Genomic DNA, 25,629 nt, shown 5'->3' with positions numbered 1-25,629 from the left:
AATCAGCAAACTTCATATTAATATCTTTACAAGAACAATCAGGTATTCTCTCAACCTGAATTATTAATTTTGAGCCAATCCTCTAATACTATTAATGTGTCTAGAGCTCTAGCTGTGGAAGCTGCCACAATACTCAACAAGGTGCAAGTTGTGTTCAATCCAGCATCCTGTCACGTCACCATGGCAGCTTCCTCCACTGGAGCTTTGTGACCATGTAAATATTGAACAGGATGTGGGCCATTAATATCAAAAGATATTGTAGACCAAAATATCACATTTCACTTCCTTTTCAAATGAAATGAAATGGATGCAGTTTGCTAGCACTGCCACCAAATTACATAATCTTAGAGAAGAAATTAAAGGCTGCTCTGAAATCTAATTAAATTTTAGAGAGCTAGTAATGCAGCCATAAGCCCTGCGTAAGCCATTATCTACATTAATAAAAAATAAAGTCAAAAATTAAAGTCAAACAATATCTACACTACAATAATGTACCTGAATCCAAGGTCACTTTAATTCCCCCAATGTGCTTTCCTTGTTTATAGTTGCCATAACTATTACTGATTATTTAATAACATTTTCAAATATGTGTTCATTTGTTTAACACTGCTGTTCCCAAATGCACATTATTACTGAGACAGAAATTGTGAAATATTATTTTTTGTTTATCTTAATTATCTTTCTTTGCATGCGAATAGGTGGTTTATTATTCAACTTGCAAAACAACAAAATAAATCCATTTAGAGATATTTAGGATGACTGTGTCAACAAAATTTTCTAAAGCCTGAAAACAGGGAAGGCAGCGAAGCATTTCTCCCTCCAGTTATCGTACAGATGCATGGAAAACAAACAAGAATCATCAGCTCATATATCGCATTCTCTTAGTGGACAGTTAACAGTGGAGACTGAACTGGTGTCAAGAGCAGAAGAGTAACTGCCATACTGATAGACCAAATTCTTAGATCATAAAATGAAGCTTTGACATTTTTGTCTCAAGAGGAATTTGAAAGCGCCATCTTTCCTGGCTAACAGTCTCTACTCAGAAACAATGGGTATTACATGTGCCCCAATTTTGTTGACAACTCCCCTCCCACCCCCCCAAAAAAATCCACAGCATCTTTTGTTCGATAGAGAATTGGGGAACAATTGGAAAATTGTTACCTATTTACTTCTACTACTACTACTACTACTACTACTACTACTACTACTACTACTACTACTACTACTACTACTACTACTACTACTAATGTTCTGTCAAGTTAATCCTAATTTATGGTGACCTCAGTGTTTCCTGGGTTTAGAATACTGAGATGCGATACCATTTCCTTCTTCTGGGGAGGCTCTGGGACCATACAGTTTGCCAAAGGTTGCACAAGCTGGCTGTACTACAAGGAGGCACAGTGGGGAGGAGACGTCACTTCCGCTTGGGGGGATGACCAGCTAGGAGCGAACCCTCCGTATTGCCTAGCAAGGTAAAAAGCTATTAAAATGCATTTCTTTCTTTAGAAGAATGTTTTTTTTATCATAAATCCTTGGAGAGAAGGATAAGGAAGGCATATCGCTGATTAAAAGCCTTAAGGACTATGTTTTTTTAAAGTTATGAACTACTTTCACTTTCATGGCTGGTTAGCTACTGCCGTTTTCCAGCTGCCCTGCTCCTAACGAAAGCTGAAACAACAATAATTATTTTTAATTAGAACTCTCTATGTCAAGGAGGAGGGATAAAACTGCCAAAACCCCCTCAGATCGCAGTTTGGAAAGATTGACTACACAACCAATTGAAGACGATACGATGGACGAGGTTACAAGGCTTATAAAAGATCTGTCTTGTAAAATGTCTGAAGGCTTTGACAAAACAGAGCAAAGATCTAAGTCCATCGAAAGAAGCATTACTAAGCTTCAAGATCAAATTTCAGGGGTGTCACAGGAGTTAAAGGACATGAAGAGCAAAATTAGGGATCTTGGCGATACAGTTCAAGGAAATAAAGAAGAAATTGTGTCCATGGCTCAGCAAATTTCTGAAACCAATAAAAAGCTCATATTTATGGATGATGACCTCAGAAGGTCTAATATTAAAATAATGAACTTCCAAGTGCAACAGGGCCGAGATCTCAGAAAGGAGATAATGGCTTGGATAAACTCTATAATGGACACGCAGCATCTGATTGAAACAGATATAGAAAAGGCATATTTCCTGGGAAATCCAAGTAGTCTCGGTATTAGACCAGTGGTTGTGAAGTTTTTGAATCATACAAAGAAAGAACAATTTTTAAAAGCAATCAAACAAAAACAAGACCAGCTGGTTTATAGGGACAGAAAAATTCAGATTTTCCAGGATCTTTGTAAAGAGACTGTGAAATGGCGAGGATCTATGCAGCCGGTTACAGCAATTCTGAGGAAAAATAACATCAGATATCATTGGGGCTACCCAATTTTTTTGAAAATCTGGAAAGACAAGATTTTGTTTAAAATCCACTCCTGCGAGCAAGGTTTACAACTGCTGAAAGATTGGAACATTTATGAAGGAGAAAGTCAGGAGTTAATTCCAACCACAAGCAAAGAACTAGAAGGCTGAACCAGAAGGAAGAAGATGGACCAATTTTTTCTTATTATTTTTTTCCTTTATCTTTCTCCTAATAAAATCTTTCTTATATATATGTATGTGTGTGCATATATATATACATATATATGTTTCTCTCCTCCCCTCTTTCCCCTCTTCTAATTTTTGAGGTTCTTTTTTATTGTTTTTAAATTAGCTTTATAGAATAATACCATTTATTTTACTCTTGTACTAATCATACTAAACACACTAAATTTAGATAGTAAAAGGGATAACAAAATTAAAATTACTAAAAACTAAATATAAACTCTTTAAAGGATTCCAGTAAGGGGAAGGGGGGAAGGAGAAGGGTATTCTTATTTTTATTTTGTTACTATTGTAGTATTAAACATTAAGTAGAAATGCAAAAGTTAAATGAAAAGATCAGAGGCAAGGCTCCGGTCATGGTTCCGCCAGACGATGGTGGTGTCTCCCCCCCACCTTTTGCTCATGCCAGTGGTCATGGCATGGGACCATGGTGGAGAGGATACGAATGTATATGTTCACAAAATTGGTGAAGATCAATTATGGGGTGTTGTTTTGTCTATTTTATGTTTTAGTTTATGTTTGGTAGGTTGGTGGGAGGTAAGGTTACACACGGGACCTATTGGAAAGAAAACTTTTGAACGCATATGGGTAGAAAAATAAGACTTGCAACTTTAAACGTTAAAGGCCTCGGATCAACAGTGAAAAGAAGAAGAATAGAAGCATTGTTGAGGAAAAACAAGCTGGATATTGTCTTTCTACAAGAGACTCATCAATCAGAAAAAGGAGTCAATGAGTTAAAGATGAACAATATCGACATTTATGAAAAAAATTTTGGAACTTCTAAATCTAGGGGTGTAGCAATTATAATTTTCAAAAACTGCGAATTTAAAGTAGAAAAGGTAGTAAAAGATTGTAATGGTAGATTTATAATAATGCAAGGTAAAATGGGGTTGGAAGAATATACTTTAGTAAATATGTACACACCTAATAATAAACAAGGTGAATTTTATGATTTGGTTTTTAAAGAAATGGAAAAGGTAAAGAAAGGTTATGTTATTATGGCAGGTGATTTCAATATGGTTATGGATAAGATAAAAGACAAAACTGCATACAGTCGGAATGATATTTATCATAGAAACACAATATTAAGTAAAAAGATAAAAAATAACCATTTGAAGGATATTTGGAGAGAAATGAAAGGTGATGAAAAAAGATATACTTATTTTTCAGTTGTGCACAATACTTACTCTAGAATAGATTATATATTTACATCTCAGGATTTAATTTCTAAGATTGTTGATACTGAAATAAACCCTATTAAAATAACAGATCATGCATTGATGTTAATAGAGATTGAAATAAAGAAAGATTATAAAGACTCCAAAAGATGGAGAATTGATAATAATATTTTGCAGTATCCAGAAATAATAGAAAAGATAAAGAAGGAATGGCTAGAATTATGGACAATAAACGAAACAGGAGGTGCTAAGCCAGGCCTGTTGTGGGACACAATGAAAGCAATCACAAGAGGAATAACGATAAGAGAATCGTGTAAATTAAAAAAAATTAAGGAGGGACATGTGAAAAAACTAGAAGAAGATTTGAAAAACTTAGAAAATAGATTTTTTACAGAAAGAGATAGAAGAATATTAATAGAAATTCAGGCTAAGAGAAAGGAATTAGATAATATAGAAATAGAGAAAGTTCAAAGAGATCTGATGTATTTAAAGAGACATTTTTTTGAATTTAATAACAAAAACTCAAAATTGTTAGCTAAAATGTGTAAAAATAAAAGAGCAAAAAATTCAATAGGGATAATTAAAGATCGAACAGGTAAAAATTGTAATATAATGAAAGAAAAATTGAAGATTTTTCATGAATTTTTTCAGAAACTATACAAAGGAAATAATGTAAAGAAAGAATGTATAGAAAAATATATAAATGATAATTTAAAAACTAAATTATTGGAAAATGATAAAAGAATATTAGAAGAAGAGATCAATGAACAAGAGATTGCTGAAGTCATAAATAAATTAAAAAATGGTAAAACACCAGGTCCTGACGGATTGGGTCCAGAATATTATAAACACTTTAGCACCATTTTGATACTTAAGCTAAAAATAATTTATAATAAGATAATGGAAGGAGAGACAATACCAGCTTCATGGAAGCATTCATTAACGATTCTCATTCTAAAACCCAATAAGGATCAAACAGATCCGGGATCCTATAGACCTATATCTCTAATAAACCAAGATGCTAAGATTTTTACCGCTATATTGGCAAATAGATTAAATAGATTTATAGTAAATTATATTAAAGAAGACCAATGTGGTTTCATTAAGGGTAGACAAATGGACAATTTAACTAGACGAGTCTTAAATATTATACATGAAATAGAAAAAGAAAATAATAAAAGCAATGATTTTATCATTGGATATATTTAAAGCCTTTGATTGTGTTGAATGGTCAACACTAAAACTTCTTATAAGAGGTTGGGGATTTGGTAAAAAGTTTAGAGGTGTTATAGATCAATTATACTTAGATAATACTTCAGAAATAATAGTTAATGATGGTATAACGGAAAAGATCTTTTTAGGCCGAGGTACTAGACAAGGCTGCCCACTTTCACCAATATTGTTTTGCATGATTATAGAATTATTAGCTAACGCAATAAGAAATGATAAATTAATTAAAGGAACAGGTAAAAATGAAATGATTAAAATTAATTTGTTTGCTGATGATTCCTTACTGACTATTAAAAATCCATTAGAGAGTATGGAAAACATTAAAAACCATTTAGAAAAATTTGGGGAAATAACAGGTTTAAGGATTAATTGGCAAAAATCACAAATGATGATGTTTAACTATAATATACAGGAACAAGAAATGTTTGTGAATAAATATAGCGTTAAAATGTGTAATCTTATCAAATATTTAGGTATAAACATAATTAGAACAACTCAAAAATTAAAAGAGAAAAATTTTAATAAATTAAAAAATGAAATTAAAGATAAATTGCAAGAGTACGCCAAATTGAAACTATCATGGTTTGGTAGAATCGCTTTAATTAAGATGAAAATATTACCGAAGATCACTTTTTTATTTAGGATGCTCCCAATACGATTAGAAGAAGAGGATTTTAAATATTGGCAGGGATTAATTAATGGATTTTGTAATCAAGGCAAAAAATCTAGAATAAATAAAAGATATTGGTATAAGCCTCAAAAAAAAGGAGGTTTAGGAATGCCCAATGTTAAAAATTATTATATAGCAAATCAATTAAGAGTTATTGGAGATATTATATTCAATAAAGAAAAATTAATTTGGTGGGAGATGGAATCTTCAGAAATAAATGGAAATGCTGAAGGATATTTGTTTAATATACTAAAGAGAAGTTCAATAAATCAGATTAAAAACCCCTTTTTAAGAAACCTGTTAAATATTTGGAATAAATATAAAGAGAAGTTTTGTCCCTTAACTTCACCATTAAAACTAGTGACTGAGACAGAAAACTTTCCTACAAATTTAAAGGATTTAGTAGAACTATTTAAGAATAAAGGGGTTGCAAGATTGAAGGACTGGATGGGTAACATGAGATCGAAGGAGTTGATTATGTCTAAACTGCAATCTAATAAACTATCATGGTATAATCTTATTCAGTTAGACACCTGGACAAAGGATTGGTTGAAAACTAATGGTAAATGTAGAGAACTTACTAAGTACGAACAATTTCTGTCATCACATGAAGATATGCAAGATACAATTTTGAAAGGAATAGTAAGTAAAATATATAATATAATTTTGGAACAAGAGGAAAAAGAATGGGGAATAGAAGGTTTGAAATTAATTTGGGAAAACGATTTAAAAACAGATATTAAAATAGAGGATTGGACAAAAATGTGGAGGATGAGAGTGTTAAGATTAATGTCAACAAGAATAAAGGAAAATTTTTTTAAAATCTGTCTAAGGTGGTATTTGACTCCTGTAAAATTGAATATAATAAATCCAACATACTCCAAAGCATGTTGGAAATGTGATGAGGAAATTGGTACGTATTTTCATATGTGGTGGGAATGTAAAGTGGTTAAGAAATTTTGGGAATTGATATTTAAGGAAATGTGTGATATATTTGGTAAAGATATTGATTTTAATGCCAAAATTGCTTTATTGTCAATTTTTGATAATACAGATCTGGACCATCACTCGAAAGAATTAATCACTAATTTTATGACAGGTGCTAGAATATTAATAGCTAGATTTTGGAAAGACAAGAATGATATTAAAATTGAAGACTGGTATTGTGAAGTATGGGACATTGCATTAAATGATAAATTGACTATGGAACTTAAAATAAAAAGAGGGGAAATAAGATGTAACAATTTCTATGATATTTGGGGTAAATTTGTGGAGTTTGTGTTAGTGAAAGGAAGGGGGAAAGCCTCTAAAGAATACTCAATACAATTTTGGAGAGGTAATCTGTAAGAAAAAAATTATTATAGTAAATAGAGTCCCGTGGGTATGGGGTGCACATTAGAATTTAGTTTATAATAAGCACTATTATTTGTATTTTTTTGTATTTTTGTTGTTATGTATGTGTTCTTTTGTGTATTTTTTTTGTATAAAATAAAAATTAAGTTTAAAAAAAAAAAAAAAGGAGGCACAGTGGGGAATCAATCCAAACTCCCATCCTCAGGCTCTGGTACTCAATCTTACTTTATTTTATTTTATTTATTTATTCAATTTTTACCCCGCCCCTCTAGACAACGTCTACTAGTTACTGAACTACCCAATAATCTTTTTGACTTTTTAGTGGTCCAATAATAGTATATTCAAGCCAGAATAATTAATGGGGGATCTCCTTCCTCCACTGATCAATAGGCTGGATGAGTCAAGGACAAAAGCCTGTGGCTATTAAAGAAAATGGGCAGTTGCCTCAGTTTCAGAGGACTCTATTAACTGTGCACTACGAGAGGAGAAGGGGACGACAGAGGATGAGATGGATGAACAGTGTCACCAAAGCTACCAACATGAATTTGACCCAACTCCGGGAGGCAGTGGAAGACAGGAAGGCCTGGCGGGCTCTGGTCCATGGGGTCACGAAGAGTCAGATACGACTGAACAACTAAAACAACAACTCCCAAAGATGTATGCTGGAGTAGACAAAATATCCTAATCAAGGTGATATTGTGATGCTCTATGGCTGATTTTTTTATTCAGTGTTTAGCAATAACACAGTGTTTAGCAATAAAATGTAGGAATTATAAAATAAAAGATTGTGGAAGATGTTCCCAATTTCGCGAATACACAGTTCCCAATTTCTTACAAAGATGTTGCCCATTGCCAGTTTTTGACACTCTAATACATAACCACACAAGCAGTCCACATAACACCATCTTGAGAGCTTGAAAAATCGCAAAAAGTGAAATGTTACCAAAAAAGAGGATATTTTGCCTATAGCATTTTTTGTAAGTGATGCTGAAATATGCTCATATTTAAAGAGTTAAATAATTTCTTTGCAACTGGGAAGAAGAAATTCTGAAGTGTGTTCTGTACTTACAAACATACCACATGACATGCAAGTTCTTCAGAAACACTGAATAGTGGTTGTTGTGGATTTTTTGGGCTCTTTGGCTGTGTCCCTCTGTGGCCGGCATCTTCAGAGGACAGGAGTCCTCTGGCACAGAGTGCTACTCTGAATAGCCAAGAAATTGATTTGCAGTGCTTGGCTTTCTAGTTGTTCCAGAAACTGCACTGTAATTTATATACTGCTGTATCTTGCTTATTTTTATTACATCTAATCAGAATCTATGAGATGAATAACGAGAGATAAGGGATATTACATTAACTCATGTGACAATCACCTGACATGGAACAGTCAGTCCACTTTTCTTGTAAACAATCTTTTCAATATTTCTATATCTTAAGATGGATGCTTTCTCTTCTGGAAAGCAAATTATATTTTTATAGTGTGCTATTAATTTTTTAAAAAGATTGACACCCATGGAGTCTATCTGCTGTCTTCAAAACAACCTTTCAAAGTTAGAGTGCTAAAGAAAATGGTATATCCCTCCTGTATCAGGACTTCAAAATATATACTGTACAAAACTCCAACGCTCATAGTGGTTTCACTTAAATGTCCTTGTTTTTCCTGTAGAAATCTATCTTCAAACATACAAATCTCTCATACTGAGGAATGCTTGTTTTACACAAGCTCTGCAAAAGGGACAACTGTATGTAAAATGCTGGCATTTTACCCTATTCATTTTTTTTCTAGCTTCTTTTTCTCTTTCTTTTAAATAATTTTCTGTTTAATCCTTTTCTGCCTAAGAACTGACTTTCTGCATGTAGGAAGACCACATGTAATACAATGAATGTATAAAAAGCTCTTTCTTTCAAAAGTCTACTTTCTTTCTTGATGAACTAAATGATAAATATAGAGGCAAATTATATAGGTTAGATGACAACAAAAACTATTTTGTAGCAAACTGAAGTATTAAGGAGAACTAATGTAGATTTAACTGAAATAGAGATGTCTGAAATGAAGCATTTCACCACAATTCAAATTAAGCTAAAGATAACACATCTTCAAAAATACAAGTCACTCCATGATTTACAAACTATTTTGTGGACAGCTTAGTGTTCCAGCTTCCCTTATTATTTCTGATCGTCACAATACAGTCTGTTATATTGAGTATTTTCAAAATGGAATTCGATTAGTATATTTATATGTAGGCGCCTTGCTTTTCTTTCTTATTTAAATTGACTGCTTCAGGAGCTTCATGTAAGACTTTAAGTGAACTGATGAATCACCTTGAAGGAAGACAGTCTATGGCATTTATTAAGAGAGCAACTACACTGCTGCATGTAATGGTGGGCAGACAACCAAAGAGAAGAGAATGGATGGCTGTGGATATATAAAATGAGGAGAGGAAAAATAGGGAGTATGAATAAATTACAGAATGCAAATAGTCTGGATGACAAATTAAGCTGCAATATTCTTTTTGTGACCTCTGGATGGGCAGCTAGAACTAGAACCCACTGTTTCTGGGGAAACATGCAACTTTAATGTATAAACAGATCATGTCAATCAGCTGTGCAAAATATTGTCTCCACTCAACTCAAATGTGTGTATGTTCTTGTTACTCCCTTCTCTGATAAAATTCAGTTATCTTTAAAAGGAACACCTGTAAAAGTGACAAGTTTCTCACCTGTAATTGTAGTTCTTCGAGTTGAATCATACCCTGGGTAATCAGCGCCTGTGCGGAGCCCCATCAGAAGATTCTAGACCTTCTGCGGTAGCAAAAAACCACATTAGTGTAGACCCCTCCCCCTCCATATATGTATCTTGGCGAACAAACTCTCCCGTCAGTTAGGTCAACCGCTGCATAATAGAGCTGCATGGTGTCGCAGTGGGGAGATCGGGTCGGGATGTGTGAATCACAGAGGTCCACTCGAAGAACTACATTTACAGGTGAGTAACCTATTGTTGTTCTTCGCGGCCTCTGTGAAACACACCCTGGGTGACTAACAAGCTGTCTTACCCAGAGGAGGGTGTCACTCAAGGTAGAAGCTAGCACAGCACATCCAAAGGTTGCATCAGATTTTTTTCTAAACATCCAATCTATAGTGGTTGATGAACGTGGACGGCTGTGACCAGATGGCAGAGGCGCAGATGTCCAGAAGAGGAACGCCATGAAGAAATGCTGTGGAAGCTGCCACTGCCCTAGTGGAGTGAGGACGAATCACCTGAGGAGATGGCCTTCTAGCAAGGTGGTATGCCAGGTGGATGGTAGAAGCAACCCATTTGGAGATTCTTTGTGATGTAACCTGTAAACCCTTTGCAGGGAGCTGGGAGCTGACAAAAAGTCGAGCTGCGCGTTGAAAGGGTTGTGTGCAGGCTAGATAAAATGCTAAAGCCCTTTTGACATCCAGGGTATGGACTCCTCTTTCTTGATGGAAAAAAAGATGGGAGAACCAACGGCTGGAACAGCTGAAACTGGAAAACAACCTTGGGGAGAAAGGAAATACAGTATCTACAAACAACTTGACTTTATCTGGATGAAACTGGAGATAAGGATAATCAGACCGCAACGCCACGAGTTCACTGACAGGAACAAGGAAAGCTGTCTTAAAGTTAAGTTGTCTAAGATCAATTACAGCCAAGGGCATAAATGGGGCCTTAGTAAGTTGTTGCAGGACTATTGTCAAAGACCATTGAGGTGAAGGTGGATAGACGTCTGGATACAAGTGTGATAAACCCTTAAGGAAGTGCTTCAGAGTAGGGTGTCTGAAGAACTGAGCTGCTGAAGAGGTTGGTGGCTGATAAAAAACAATTGCAGCAAGATAAACCCTCAAGGAAGAAAGGGATAGGCCCTTAGTTTTAAGATGAAGCAAAAAATGAAGGACAGTGGAGAGGGAGGGATTGACCAAAGGTAGTGTAGAGACTTCAGTGAAGGATTGAAATTTCTTCTATTTGTAGAGATAAGCTCTCCTAGTTGAGGGTTTCTTCGCCTGATGGAGGGCATTCATCAGGGAGGCAGAATCCTCCACGTCAGTGGTTCTTAACCTTGGGTTACTCAGGTGTTTTTTAACTGCAACTCCCAGAAACCCCAGCCAGCACAGCTGGTGGCGAAGGCTTCTGGGAGTTGCAGTCCCAAAACACCTGAGTAACCCAAGGTTAAGAACCACTGCTCCACGCTACCAGGTGCAGAGTAGGCAGGTGGAGAATTTGCATTTTGTTCTGCAGGTGATAAATGTCTGATGACAGATTGTGGAGAACCAGGACCCAGGGTTGTTGCAGCCACCATGGAGCTATCAGGATAGCATTTGGTTAGTCTTGTTAGAGCTGGACTACCACCTTATGGAGGAACAGGAATGGTGGAAGCAGTTAAGTAAGGGTTCTGGGCCAATGGCCGATGAATGCATCACCACGAGAGTGCTTGCCGGCTCCTGCGCGGGAAAAGAAGCATTTGCACTTCCGATTTGTCCAGGAGGAAAAGAGGTCAATGGTGGGTGCACCCTAGCATGAGCAGAGAAGGAGACAGATGGACCGGTCTAGTTCCCACTCGTTAGTTTGGGATTCCTTGCGACTGAGGAGATCTGTCAGACTGTTGTCTTGGCTGGCTATGTGTACTGCTGTAAGGCAGATATGATGTGACAGACACAATTCCCATAAGTTGACTGTACAATACAGAAGGCTTGGAGAATGATGGCTGCCCTGCTTGAGAATGTAATACATTGCAGTAGTGTTGCTGGTGGCAATTAGCAACATTTTGCCGACAAGATGGTCTCTGAAAATCTTGCAAGCTTTTATTAACTGCTAACAATTCTAGTTTGTTGATATGAAGTTCCTCCCATTTTGACCATAGGGCATGAATCTTTAGGTATTTGCAATGAGTGTCCCAGCCTGTGAGGCTGGCATCAATAGAGACTTGTGTTTGAGGGTGTGGTTGTTGGAAGGGTTGTCCCATTGTAGGGTTTTCAGTGAAACGCCACCAAGAAAGTCGGGTGGCAAGTTCTGGGGTGACCTGTAATAGGGCATAAGGAGGGTCCATTAGTGGGATAAGAGAGCGAGGAATCACGCCTGGAGTGACCTCATTTTGAGGCATACGTGTTGCACTACAGATGTCATGGATGCCATAGTGCTGAGGACACATTGAACTGTCAGTGCGGATACAAGAGCATGAGGGGTGAAGGTGTGAAGCAAGGATGTGAAGTTGTGTCGTTCATCTGTTGGAAGGAATGCTGGGGTCTGAGTAGAGTCTAAGAGCACCTCTATGTACTGGACAACCATTGTGGGCTGAAACTTGGACTTTTGTATATTTACAGCAAGGCCAAGATCATGGAGAAGAGATAGTGTAAAGTGGATATCTTGTTTTGCTTTGCGATGGGAATGAGCTACAAGGAGCCAGTCATTGATGTATGGAAAAATGTGGATCTTGTGAATTCTGAGGTAAGTTGCTACAGGGGCCATGCATTTGGTGAAGACTCTGGGAGCTGTTGCAAGTCCAAAGGGGAGTCTTTTGAATTGGTAGGCTTGAGTTCTGAACTGGAGGCGGAGGTAAGGCTTGTGAGAAGGACGGATGGATAAATGGAAATAGGTGTCCCTTAAATCTATCACTGCAAACCAGTCATTTTTCCGGATTAGGGGAAGGACAGAGTAACCATATGGAATTTGGTGGTAATGATGTAGCGATTTAGCTCTCTGAGGTCGAGGATGGGATGAAGGCTTCCATCCTTTCTTGGGAAGGTGAAATAGAGAGAGAAAAAATCTCTTTTGTTTGGTATACTGATTCTATGGCATCTTTGAGATGTAGGGTCTGTATTTCATCTTACAGGGTTTGCAATGGAGGTGTGACAGTATGTGATGGCAGAGGGAGATGATGGAACTGGATGCAGTACCCACTTCGGACAATTGACAGGACCCAAGTCGTGGTGATGGTATTCCATGCAGACGTTTCCAAAGGGTAGAAGGAGAAATATGACGTGTTGATATCTCGGCCTGCTGGATGTCAAACAATATGTTTAGTTTTACTATCATTTCTCCTAGTTGGGGTTTGTTGATATGGTTTCACCATGTAAAGTTACTGTTTGAAATAAGGTGTATAAGAAGTTTGCCTTTGAGGTTTCTGATGGAACTTTTGATAGGAGTTGTAGGGGTGCTTCCATTGGGAGTGCTGGGGACATTGATGGTGTGAAGGGTAGACCCCCCCCCCCAACGTCTAGCAGCTGTTCTTTTCTTTTGAACATTTTCAAGAATGTCATCTGTCTCCTCATTAAAAAGGCCTGTCCTGTCAAAGGGGAGGTCCCCAATGCGTGCTCTCACAGCTTTAGTGAGGCCAGCAGTTCTAAACCATGAAAAACGATGAAGGGCTACAGAGGTAGCCATGGATTTACCTGTGGCATCAACAGTATGCCTGACTGACAGCATTTGCTGTTTGGAAACTGACAGCCCTTCTTGTTGGAAGGTTTCAGCTAAAACCTCTTTGTCCTCAGGAAGTGCCTCAATGAAAGGGAACATGTTGTCCCAGAGGAAACACTGGTAGGCCCCCATTGCTCCCTGGTAGTTAGCGACTCCCATAATGAAGGCCGCAGAAGAATAAAGCCATCTACCCATTGAGTCAATCCTCCTGCTGTCCTTATTGGGTGGTATGAGGATCTGATGATGTCGAGACCGAGACTGCGAGGCTTCACTTTCAGGCAAAAGACTCACAGAAGTAATGAAAGTAGTCTCTCGATGCGGTGGTTGAAAGAAATTGAACGGGGAGTCTTGGCCCCAAGGTACATATATGGAAGAGATGGGGCCTGTACTAATGTGTTGTTGTTGTTGTTTTGCTATCGCAGAAGCTCTAGAATCTTCCAACAAGCCTCTGTGCAGGCGCGGATTACCCAGGGTGTGATTCACAGAAGCCATGAAGAAGAACTGCAGCAATAATAACCAGCACCACCTGTGGGATTTCCAGATACAAACATAGACACCTTGAAATAATACACCAGACATAGTAGTAATAGAATGAAGAAATGTCTGGATCATTGATATTGCAATTCTGGGGGATGGAAGAGTTGAAAATAAATAATTGGAAAAACTAACAGTACAGAGACCTGGCCACTTCAGTGGTCCCCGTAGTCATTGGAGCTTTGGGAACAATATCAAGAAATTTCACACAGAACTATAAGCAGTTGTAAAAATCACACCATCAGAGCTAGAAAAATTGACAATATTAGGAATAGCATACAAACTGTGCCAATATTTAACAGATACTACTGGCCAAATTAAGTACCTACTGCAGCCATGAAAAACTAACAATAAATCACGCAAAAACCAAAGTGATGACCTTTGGGAACCATCGCAGAAAACATACCTGGAGGCTTGGGGACTTCCCAATCGAGCAAGTGTCAGCTTTTCGTTACTTGGGTATTATTTTTGGCCCTCATCTTTCCTGGTCAAAACACCTGGACTCAGCAAGGCTCAAAGCCGCCCATGCCATCCAAGCCCTCCTACACTTTACTAGGTCTAAAGGAGGCAACTTGGTTCCCCCTGCTACTGACATTTTTGCCAAAAAACTGATTCCCCAAATGACCTTTGGGGCCGAAATCTGGGGATACACAAACATTTCGACCCTAGACGCCGCACAGAACACCTTCATTCGTTCCATCTTGTGTGTCCCGCGGAGTACTCCAGCCTCCTTACTTAGGGCAGAAGTAGGCCTTATCTCTGTAGCTGCCACCTGCCATTTAGCACTAGTCCGGTACTGGCATAAACTGTCCCAAATGAATGATACCAGTTTACCTAAGATCTGCTTCAGAGAACAACTGGCCAACCCCTCTCTTAAATCCTGGGTGAGTGCTGTGAAACAAATAACTGACTCCTATGGCATCGACTTAGATTCTTTAACCGCTCTTCCGCTCAAATGTGTGAAAGCTAGTCTCAAGGACACAATTCGCCTTTTTCATATCAGAAGTGACCTCTGCACCATCTCTAGCTCGCCTTATTCCTCTTCACTCCCACTCTATAAGTCAACCTTTGTCATGGAAAATTATTTGACCTGGATAACTACATTCGCCCTTCGCAAGGCCTTCACCGCTCTACGTTTTCAATGTATGCCTTCAAGAGTGTTAGAGGGCAGACACGAGAATCTGCCCTATCATCTAAGAATTTGTCCTTGCCACCTGGGAGAAGTTGAAGACATAACTCACTACCTTTTGAGATGTCCACATTACCACTCCCCTAGATCAAGGTTTTTGGCAAGTTCTCTGACTTCCATCCAAGACAGACCTAATCTCGCCCAGGTCTGTTGGCTCCTGGCTGACATCAACGCCAATACCACCTTAAACGTGGCAAACTTTGCCTTGGCTGCAATTAACATCCGAGCTCGCTTGTTTCCTGTACATTTGTCTTTTTGATTCCTATTTACGTCTCATTGTATTTGCTTTTTAATTAATTATCTCACCTGCTGCTTTTATTTTATTTTAACGTATTTTAATGACTTATAGTTGATAAATAAACTCTGCTCTCTCTCTCAACAGATACTTAGGTTTTTGGTTAAAACTTGTATGGTTCAGAAACAAAACTTCACACAGCACAAGAAGAATCTGCTAATAAAAGAAAATATCCAACAAAGAGGTTTTTTTTAATTAGAAACATTTAGAGTTGATACTTGATTTTTTCTTTCATCAGGGAGATTCCAAAATACTCACATAGAATGGTGTGTTTTTTTTTTCATCCAATGTCAAAATTTTCAAAAGGGCTTATAAGGGTGATAATATTTAAATATAAAGGATGTTCAGTATTAGGGAGGCTATGAAATAAAACATCATTAAAGCATTCCAGGAAAGAAAACAAAAAAGTATGCCTATAATTGACACTAATTATAATCTTCCAAATCTTTGGCTCAAGAATTTCTCTTACATGGACATGCCTATTAGATCACATTGTCATGGGAAAGGGAATAAAGTTTTATTTTCAACATAGGAATAAAATTATGTTATATTATATGCCGATAGAGTAAATGCAGATTTACTCCAAAAATAAAATTTAGAAGAAATAGACAAGTCAAGCAGCAACATTATGAAGGACCATATGGCACTGAAGTGAACATTCATCCTGGAAAACACAATGAATTTAATAGTGCTTTGGGATGTCACGGCTGACTCTCTCAAGCCATAACTATAGTTCATCCACTTTGTTTACTTTTATTTAATAGTTTCCCACTTTCCCCCTTGTGATCCAGCTTTATGACTATCTAGAAGATTAAGAAACAGTGAAATCAATAGGGAGAGAAGGATTAATTACTTTACTTGCTGACATTGTAAATTCCTTATAATAAGATGATTTCCATTGTCAGTTCCACACAGAAAAATAATAAAGTCAAAAAATCAGACAACAAAAAAAGAATACAAATAGTGATATTACTAGATCAGTGAATGTGTAGAACAAAAAATAAACAGAACTGTGATCGATGAGCACAGTCCAAAACCATAGTAGAGTAAAATCCTGTTGGGATTACTAAAATATCATTAGAAAGCCTTTGAGCCCTTTAGGGCCCTTCATCACTCTAGGTATTATAGAGCTTTAGACCAGGGAAGACACAGAAACATTCTAAAAATCATCCTAGCTAGACACAGAAGCCCCCAAATCTAAAAACCGAAGGTGCATATTATAAATTTAAAGAATCTGCTCAAGATATGATGTTATCATACTGAGGTGTGGCAATATTAGGTATCATACTATTACAGCATCTTGCCCTTCACTTTATCTTAAGAGCCTCCTGAGGGAATGAAATCCTTGACATAAAAATGCTTTCCACCCAAATTGAAGTGCATAGAACAAGTATTAGCACCGGGGCCATATTTGTCTCCTTCTCTCTGGTTTACATGGTTATTCTGTGCAAGTGATAGAGTGTGGAAGCATTCATGCTTTCTACCATAGCTACAGAGGGACAATGTCTGACCTGGGACATAGCTTTTGTGCTCAACAGAAAATGGCTCTCGTCCATTTTCCATATAAGCTGCTCAAAATATATTTATTTATTTATTTATTTATTTATTTATTTATTTATTTATTTATTTATTTATTTATTTATTTATTTATTTACTTACTTATTTATTTATTTATTTATTTATTTATTTATTTAATTTTAATTTTAATTTTAATTTTAATTTTAATTTTAATTTTAATTTTAATTATTTATTTATTTATTTATTTATTTATTTATTTATTTATTTATTTATTTATTTATTTATTTTTATACATACCCTGCCTGTCTGGTCAAACGACCACTCTAGGCGGCTACCAACATATATAACCATATATAAAATATAACAATTTTTTTTAACATCAATAGACAAGTTATTCAAGATGAAAGAAGGGAAAAAGAGAAAATATAAAAAGAAAAAGAAAAAAGATACACAATATTTTGAGCAGGCATTGCTTTGAAAAAAGTAGGCAACAATTTGGTTCTACAAATAACTGTTATTTACTTCCTTAATATTTTATTTATAAATATTTAATCTTACTGCTGTTTTATTTTCCTCCCAGGGCTGGTGAAAAGTTCATGGCCTAGGCTCACACAGATTGAGAATGAAACTAATAATATGTCAAACAGTATCATCATAGGCTGTATTAAGCCCTTTACCTAGATTTCAATACAAACTATTGACACATGTGAGAAAAGTGAACAGGTTGCATGACTTCCAATATTTTAGTGATCCCACAATCACGACAGACATAGGGACAAGCTTTCTACGTTCTTCCCTGTTTGCAGCTCTTCATTTGTGTCATAGAAGTCAGCAGGATACAAACTTTCTAATAAAGGTTCTGCACAGACAGTTCTGTGCATTGATGTGTCTACCTGCTCTCAGTCTAACTCACTTTTCCTCAACTTAGTATCCTCAATATTTATGGGTCTACAACTTCCATCGTGTCTCGACCACCATGGTTCAACATATTTGGAGAGGGGTGGGTGATGGAAATGTGTTGTTATGTGTGATCAAGTTATCTCCGACCCAATAAGTAAAACATGTACCTATTACTTTTCTGCATAACAGGGCCACAGACCAATTTATAATAGGAAAAAAACATATTTTTTTAAAACAATGGGGTGAACATTCTTTCAAAACTAATATATATTCTCTATATAAAAAGTAGAGAAATCACATGAAGTAGTGCAGCAAAACTACAAGAAAGGTGGAGGTTTCTGACTTTCTGTGAGAGGGAGTTGTGGTATAAAAGTACTGCTGCCGAGAAAGTCCTGTCTCATGTACTCTAGTATCATGAGATAGTAGGACAGTGGACAAGCCTTCTATTGGAAATTCTAAGCAGCCATATAGCCTTTCAGATAACCTGCTCCCATCATTTGAAGTGTTGTACACCAAGAGCAACACCTTGAGCCCAGAAACAAACTAGAACCTCATACAGTTACTATACATGGGTCTGGGCTAAGAGAAAATAACAGAGAGAATAGCTGTACTTCTTTTACTCCTTTTACAATATTCCAATGGGACTATCAGTCCCTCCTATCTACTATAACTGTCAAACTGGGTGTTCAGCTGACTTTAAGATGTTTTTCAAACTGTAACTGGCTTTTTTTATGGCCAAAATTACTCATAATCTGAGAGTTCATTCACTGTCCTCATTCCGTTAATGGCATAGTGGCAGAGGTAAGGGCGAAGGACTACTTAATACTCATTCCCTCTGTGGCTCCTCACTCTCACTATCTCCCTCTCCCTCATTCTCTTATTCTGTTATTCTCTCTCTCTCTCTCTCTCTCTCTCCATGGCACCTCTCTCTCTCTCTCTGACTCTCTTGTTGGTTCTCTCTCCCTTTGCTTCCTCTCCCTTTCCATAACTTCACTCACACTTTTTTGTTACTGTCCTCATCCTATAGTTTTTTGTATGTGTGTTTATTTTTTCAAAGACACTTATGCCTGTGGTAGGTTTCAAGTCCTGGTCTGTCTTGCCCAGAAATAAAACCCATTCACCTTAATAAGACTCATTTTCCTGAGTTACTGGCAACACATTTGGGCAATGGCTACAGAATACTTCAGAGAGAATGTGAAGCCACACTTTATGAAAATATTTCCTATGTAAAATAAGCATCTCTTAAGTTCTCACATCTTCCAAAGGACCAGTGAGATAAAATTCAAATAAAGAAAATGTATAGCAAGAACCAACCTCCTTTTGAGGAAGCTTTGGTTGGGATATGAAAAATAACTATGAAATTTGCTGCAAACTGACAAAAAAGTAGCTTAAGTGTGAATGAGAGTGAGGAGGTAGAAATGATTTTTAAAATCAGAAATCAGATTTTTTTTTTAAAGTATGTGTTAAATATTCTGCAAATCTGGCTCAGAGCAAGTTTATACTATCTGCAAATGTTATGTCAAATTTTGTCCCAATTTAATAGCCTATTCAAAGGTTTTGAACATTTTGATCAAAAGGTTCAAACGTTTTGTTTGGATTGCCATCTCTTATCAGAAATGGCTTACAGAACTATTTGCTTGGCAATTTGTTAAATTTCAAAGGTTGCATACTTAAACTAACCTGAAATTTAAAAGAATCTCTCTGAACATCATCCCCCAAAGGATATGCTGCATTTAGGCTACAGTCACAAAGACTGAAATTATGTTACTTCTTGTAGAAGCCACGTTAGAGCAGGCCCACTGAATAAGTGAAGATTTGGTGAGTAAACTCCGTAAGAACAACTAATTCAAACAGACTATTAGCATTCTGTGCAAGCTGTGTGGTTTTTTAATTCAAAGAATTGTTTCATGCATTTTTTTCTGTTTGTGCAAAGATATTCCATTAGCATTGTCTTCTCTCACCATAAAAGAAAATATGATACCTTGCTGTAGGAATGGAAAAATAATTTTGCATTTCCTTGTCCTCACAAGACAAGCAATAATTTACATCTCTTAATTTTGCCCAAAATTCCAGGTCCTTGCTCTGAATTGGCTTTGTGAAACTATAAATAATATTTAGCTAGATAATATCCAACATAGGAAACATTGATTACTGTACTTTGCTGAACTGGTTTTATAATCCTTTGTGTCTCTGCAAAAAGAAGATAAATGTATTTTAATTTATTTTACTGGTAAAAACTGAACACAACTCTATTTGAAATGTGTTCTATAATTTATCAGTAAATTGGGGGTGTCTATCATTTAATCATCTACCCTTTCACAAGACAGATTAAATGATGGATGGGAAGAAAAGCCTTGAATAATTTTGAAAAAGAACAATGTCAATATTCATCAGTTAAATATTAACAGTGAATAACATGACCAGTTCAATTAGGCTAAAATGTCGGCATTAGCCACTGTCAAAAAGAGGTCAGTTAATCAGTTAAGATTATCTGACCATTTGTTCTTTCAGACAAATGTTATGGCCAGCTTCACCAGAACTGTTTAAGAATCTTGCGTCATATAACAATCCTCTCAGATAGGGGTTTATATTTTTTTTTTCATTAAGCAGATCCCAAATAAGCACATCTCAAATAGCATGGCATCATTTATACTCTCTACCTAGAATCCTTACAAAAGGAATATGTGTTTCAAGCATAACTCAAACCTGTATCAAATTGTACCAGCAAAGAAGAGGTTAGAATATGATAAACCAAACCCTACGCCATCAGTTCCTTATGAAAATGAAATCTGAAAGCCGCCGTATAGACAAAGAATAGGGAATAGACAATAATGGTCCATCTCTTATTCACAACTGACAACTTATTGTAGCAGGAGGGTTTCAAAGAGAGTTGTTTCTACCTTTTAAAAGTATATAAAAAACTTATCTCTGCTACTAATCTATGGACTTTCCGCAGGTATGTTATTACAGTGATGTTGCAGGCAGGAAGGTTAGCTTATACATTTAGGCACAAAGGTATGGTAGAACTTACTTATAGGAAGAGGCTATGTAAAAATCATTTATATTCATGTTAGCTGAAGACTTTTTAGTTGTACTTGAATATAATTAAGGCGTATCAATGGCCTCTGCAAAGAAACAGTAAATACTGCACAGAAAGTTTTTGGGGTTTTTTTTTTTAGTTTTAGTTTTAACTGTTTTCATGGTATATTACTTCTATTCATATGAAAATAAAAAGCTGAAGAAACAGTAGCAGTGGCAGTGAAGGCTATGGTAATAGTAATGGTAATTTAGGAACAGAATACCATGATTTTATGGCATCCTGATATTAAAGAAACACGAGTCTCTTGTGGACCAATAACTAGCAGCATATACTTTCTGTTATTTATCTTGAATTTTAATCCAGATCTATTCATAAGTTCCAGTATGTATATAGTAGGTCTATACAGAAAGTATTTGTTAGTTATAATAATCAGAATTAAAGTACATGTCATGAGTAAACATGTCTGTTTGAGTTAACACAACCTGATAATAAAGAAACAATTTATCTTCTACAGTACACACACACTGCAATTTGTCTTATTCAGGAATTACTCACCTGTGTTGCAGTCACTTCTTAAACTGTCCATGGGATAGCTCTTACTCTGGTTTCTCTAACGAAGGCTCCCAATCGTATATGTATACCTAGGTAGAATACAAAGTTCCCACTTAGACCAGTAAAAATATATGCCTGGAAGAATAGTGTTGGCCATCATAATAAATGCAGAATGGAGAAATAGTAATTAATTACAAATCTTGCAAAGTTGCCTTTTAAAGAAAGGTAATTGATTCAAATAATAGTTCCAAGGTGGATACAAACAAGTAATCAGTTATTCTTATAGTTTCCAAAAGTACTTTTTTGATTTATTTTTCTTGAAAGTAACTAAAATGGTTCCATTCTATTTACTTTGGGGGATGATATGAGAGGACTTGAATGCTTTGAGGACCATATAAATGTTACTGGACACCACGTTTAGTCTACAGGCCACATTTTGCCCATCACTGTGTAACATAATTAAAAGGTCCTACTTGCACCTCAAAAGGAGTGAAGATATAAATACCAATGTGATGTAGTTGTACCTTTGTTTCTGGGGAAAATAATTAATTATACACATTAATGATTTAGGCAGAGTTCTTGACTTGAAACTTCAGAATACAGATCGGAGGCATCTAAATGAAAATAGACATAAAGCTTTTACATCTATTTTTATCCCAAGACATAATAAACTTATCAGAATAGGGAGTCGGATTTAAAATGCTCTCAGCACCTACACATTTTGTGTAGGCATCCTTCAGTCTCAAGAGACTATGGTATCGTGCTCTGTATGGAGGTCTTGGAACAGTGTCTTGTGTGGCTGAGAAGGCCAATTCGAGAGTGACAATCCCTTCCACACTGGAGACAAATCCAATCTGTCCCCTGTCCAGCTCCCTGGTTTTGCTTGTTTCGGGACTGCCTCTTTGCCTCGGTCTGCTGTACAAGTGTCTCTTCAAATTGGGAGAGGCCATGATGCACCGCCTGCCTCCAGGCTGAACGCTCAGACGTCAGGGTTTCCCATCTGTTGAGTTCCATTCCTAAGGCCTTCAGATCCCGCTTGCAAATGTCCTTGTAATGCAGCTGTGGTCTCCCTCGGGGGCGGCTTCCCTGCACTAATTCTCCATACAGGAGATCTTTTGGAATCCGACCATCAGCCATTCTCACGACGTGCCCAAGCCAACGTAGACGGCGCTGTTTCAATACACCTACACAATTCATTTGCTTTATCTCACACTGTCCTGTAAACACCTTATATTTGATTTAGATGTAATCATTCATTAGAATAAAACCACTGAAAACAGTGGGGGTGACAAGGTTTGTGACAGAACCTGACTACATAGAGAAATATGTGTGGAATATTACAGATTTGCAATGGACTACTTCAAGTTTGTAGGTTTCCCGTTGATCACATGATGCAACAGGAAATGCAAATCAGGTAAAATCTCATATCCCCAATCAGTATTTTTGTTTCTCCGGTAGACACCCTTCTAGTTTTTAAAAGTTGATTCATTTCACTTTAGCTCAAAGTGAAATCCCCTGGCTATAATCCAATTGAGCAGCTACACTTGCATAACTCAATTGTACACAAATGATAGGCAGAAGTGCTATTCAGAAAGCCACACTGCACAGTTGATTGTGTCAGGAACTGCATGACCAACTGTGCAACTGAATTTTACAATCTGTACTTCCTGTGTGTAACACCTGGCAAATTTATGCAAGCATGAAGATTAACAGAATTCAGGTCATTGATTTTAACATGCCTACTCAAAGTATGGCTAACATATGATACACATTATTATTAATTTGGTGTAAGACAAAACATGGGAACAGCTTAACTAATTTCCTAAGAAATCGGGATTCAGAAAACTGCCTGCAAACATCTCAAAGGGTCAGTAGCCATAGGCAGGCATTCAGTCTGAAAGCATGTGAGACTCAAAGGAAGTCGGAGATATGGGTAGAAAGTGCCTTAAGTATGTTCAACTGCATGTGTTTACAGTGTGTCCAGGACTAGAAATCCTAATATCAACACCTATACCCCTAGTGGAGTGAGGACTCAGAGATGGACCTGCTTGAATCTCCGTATCACTACTATCTTCTTTCAGGTCTACATACTTTCATGCTAACATAATATAAATACCGTAATACAATTAGCTCTGTATGAAATAATCAGCTACAACTGTTATCGGCTGTATGTATTATCAGCTATAGCCAGTGTCACAATCTATATTGGACTCTTACACATGCTTGTATCAACATAGTCATGCACAAATTCTAGTACAAGGATTCTTACTGAGGTAGCATATAATGAAAAACTACTGCATTGCTGCTGATATATGTAAATAGACATGTGCTCAGCTTTTTTCACAGTGAAACGCCATGTCTGATTTTCACAATGACACACTTTTCACACAATATAGACTTGTTACACACATATATTAAGGTGTGTGTGTGTGTCTATAAACAGATACATATAGTGAGAATTATACATATCAGCTTCTCTTGAGTCATCTGTGCTTTGCAAGAAGACAGTTTACAATAGACAGAGGGGTTATTAGAAAAATGGACCCATTCATCCGTTAGGAACTTCTGAGTCTGAAAACATGTCAGCATCTGAAAAATAAGCAGAACGCTTATTTGGCATTTGTCTTGGTAATTACCAAGGGAACAGCCCTCTTCTTTGTTTCCTTGTCTCCTGATTTGTGAAGAAGCATTAAGAAGGGAGCAAGCTTCACCTGATACATAAGCTTGTTGGTATAATGCCTGAATATTTAAGATAAAGCTGCTCGTAGAAATGTGGTTCTCCAAATGCTGCTAAACTATTCATATCATAGCCAATACAGCCACTCTGGAGAGCCACATTTTGTCTGCCTTACTATCAAAATTCAGTTTGCATCTGCAAAGGAATCAAGGAGAAAGCTTTGAATTTACAGTGAAATCCTGCACATGATTTGTCATACAAGTGATTTTCTCTTTCTTTCTTTCTTTCTTTCTTTCTTTCTTTCTTTCTTTCTTTCTTTCTTTCTTTCTTTCTTTCTTTCTTTCTTTCTTTTTCTCTGTCTAATCTCTTCTTCAGGCCTAGGAAAACTGGGTGGAAGATGAGCAACCTGGTGGAGGAGAGGGAACCACATGTCACACTGAAGAAAAGAGGCTGGCATGACTGGGAATAAGGATTCACAGTGGACCCATTCCTTGTACTTCAAATATTTTTTACCCTTAATGAAGTAAGCATATTAAACTAGCTCACAGTGATTATCTGATATGTGAATTTGTTAAGACAAATATTTCAACAGCTAGAAACATAAATTGAGACAGATGTAGAAAGTGAAGCACAGGTTTTATTCTCAAAATACTCAGTGAGGAACATGGCCTAGTACTTATTCTCTTTAAAGATATACAATGCTTATTTACAACCAGTTCAAAGAATTAATGTAACAGCTTCTATATGGATCAGACTCCCCTGATCCTATCAAAGAACTGATCACTAAAAGCCAGTCTTTGTAATGAGCCATTTTGGGTTTAGTAAAATTTCCAAAGCACCCCTATCCCTGCTTTGAGTAAGACTAAGAAAATTCAGAGAATAGACCTGCCTGCCTATCATTGCAAATACATAAAAATATGCCAGCTGTAGTGGATCTGGAACTGCCATCATGCTGTCTTAATCAGTCACCAAAAAAAGGGGGAAAGACCACCACCACCCCCCAAAAAAACTCCAGGTCAGACAAGGAGAAGAACAGAGAAGATGCTGAATTACACAAGATGCAAACACTCTCTCAATCTATGCTAACAGTGGACTAAAAGTTGGGACATTTTGGAGATTTCTCATTCATAGTGTTGCCATAATTAGAGGTGACTTGATAGAATGTAACAATATCAGTAAACAACAACTGTCAACAGACTAGACAAAACAGTCTTAGCCTGTTCTTGCATATATGTGTTAAGCAATATATCAACCTGAATCTCAGATGTCAACATCTGAATCTTCATCATGTCGAGAAAGGCATAAATATGCATTTGTCTGCACATGAGTATGAGCATGTTTAAAACCTGGTGATCTCCTCTACTTTATCCCAGTTGCTTTTCTATTTTGCCTGAGTTTTTATCCTATGTTTAT

The 25,629-nt window shown here is 36.7% G+C and overlaps 1 protein-coding gene and 1 long non-coding RNA gene across 2 annotated transcripts in view; one reads left to right on the top strand and one right to left on the bottom strand.

Moving 5' to 3' along the window:
• Positions 1-25,629, bottom strand: part of LOC110077687 (contactin-4) — a 546,252-nt gene that overhangs the window by 473,141 nt on the left and 47,482 nt on the right. Inside the window, exon 2 of the mRNA XM_078385216.1 lies at positions 21,543-21,628. The gene's annotated coding sequence lies outside the window, so the exon portion shown is untranslated. The remainder of the gene's footprint in view (positions 1-21,542; positions 21,629-25,629) is intronic.
• On the top strand, positions 19,690-24,664 carry LOC144586662 (uncharacterized). Its single transcript, XR_013541606.1, has 2 exons — positions 19,690-19,765; positions 24,592-24,664. It is a non-coding gene; the product is annotated as an uncharacterized LOC144586662 (long non-coding RNA).

Source organism: Pogona vitticeps, chromosome 2 (assembly GCF_051106095.1).
Source record: "Pogona vitticeps strain Pit_001003342236 chromosome 2, PviZW2.1, whole genome shotgun sequence".
Taxonomy (NCBI): domain Eukaryota; kingdom Metazoa; phylum Chordata; class Lepidosauria; order Squamata; family Agamidae; genus Pogona; species Pogona vitticeps.
This window is presented reverse-complemented; position numbering and strand designations above follow the sequence as displayed.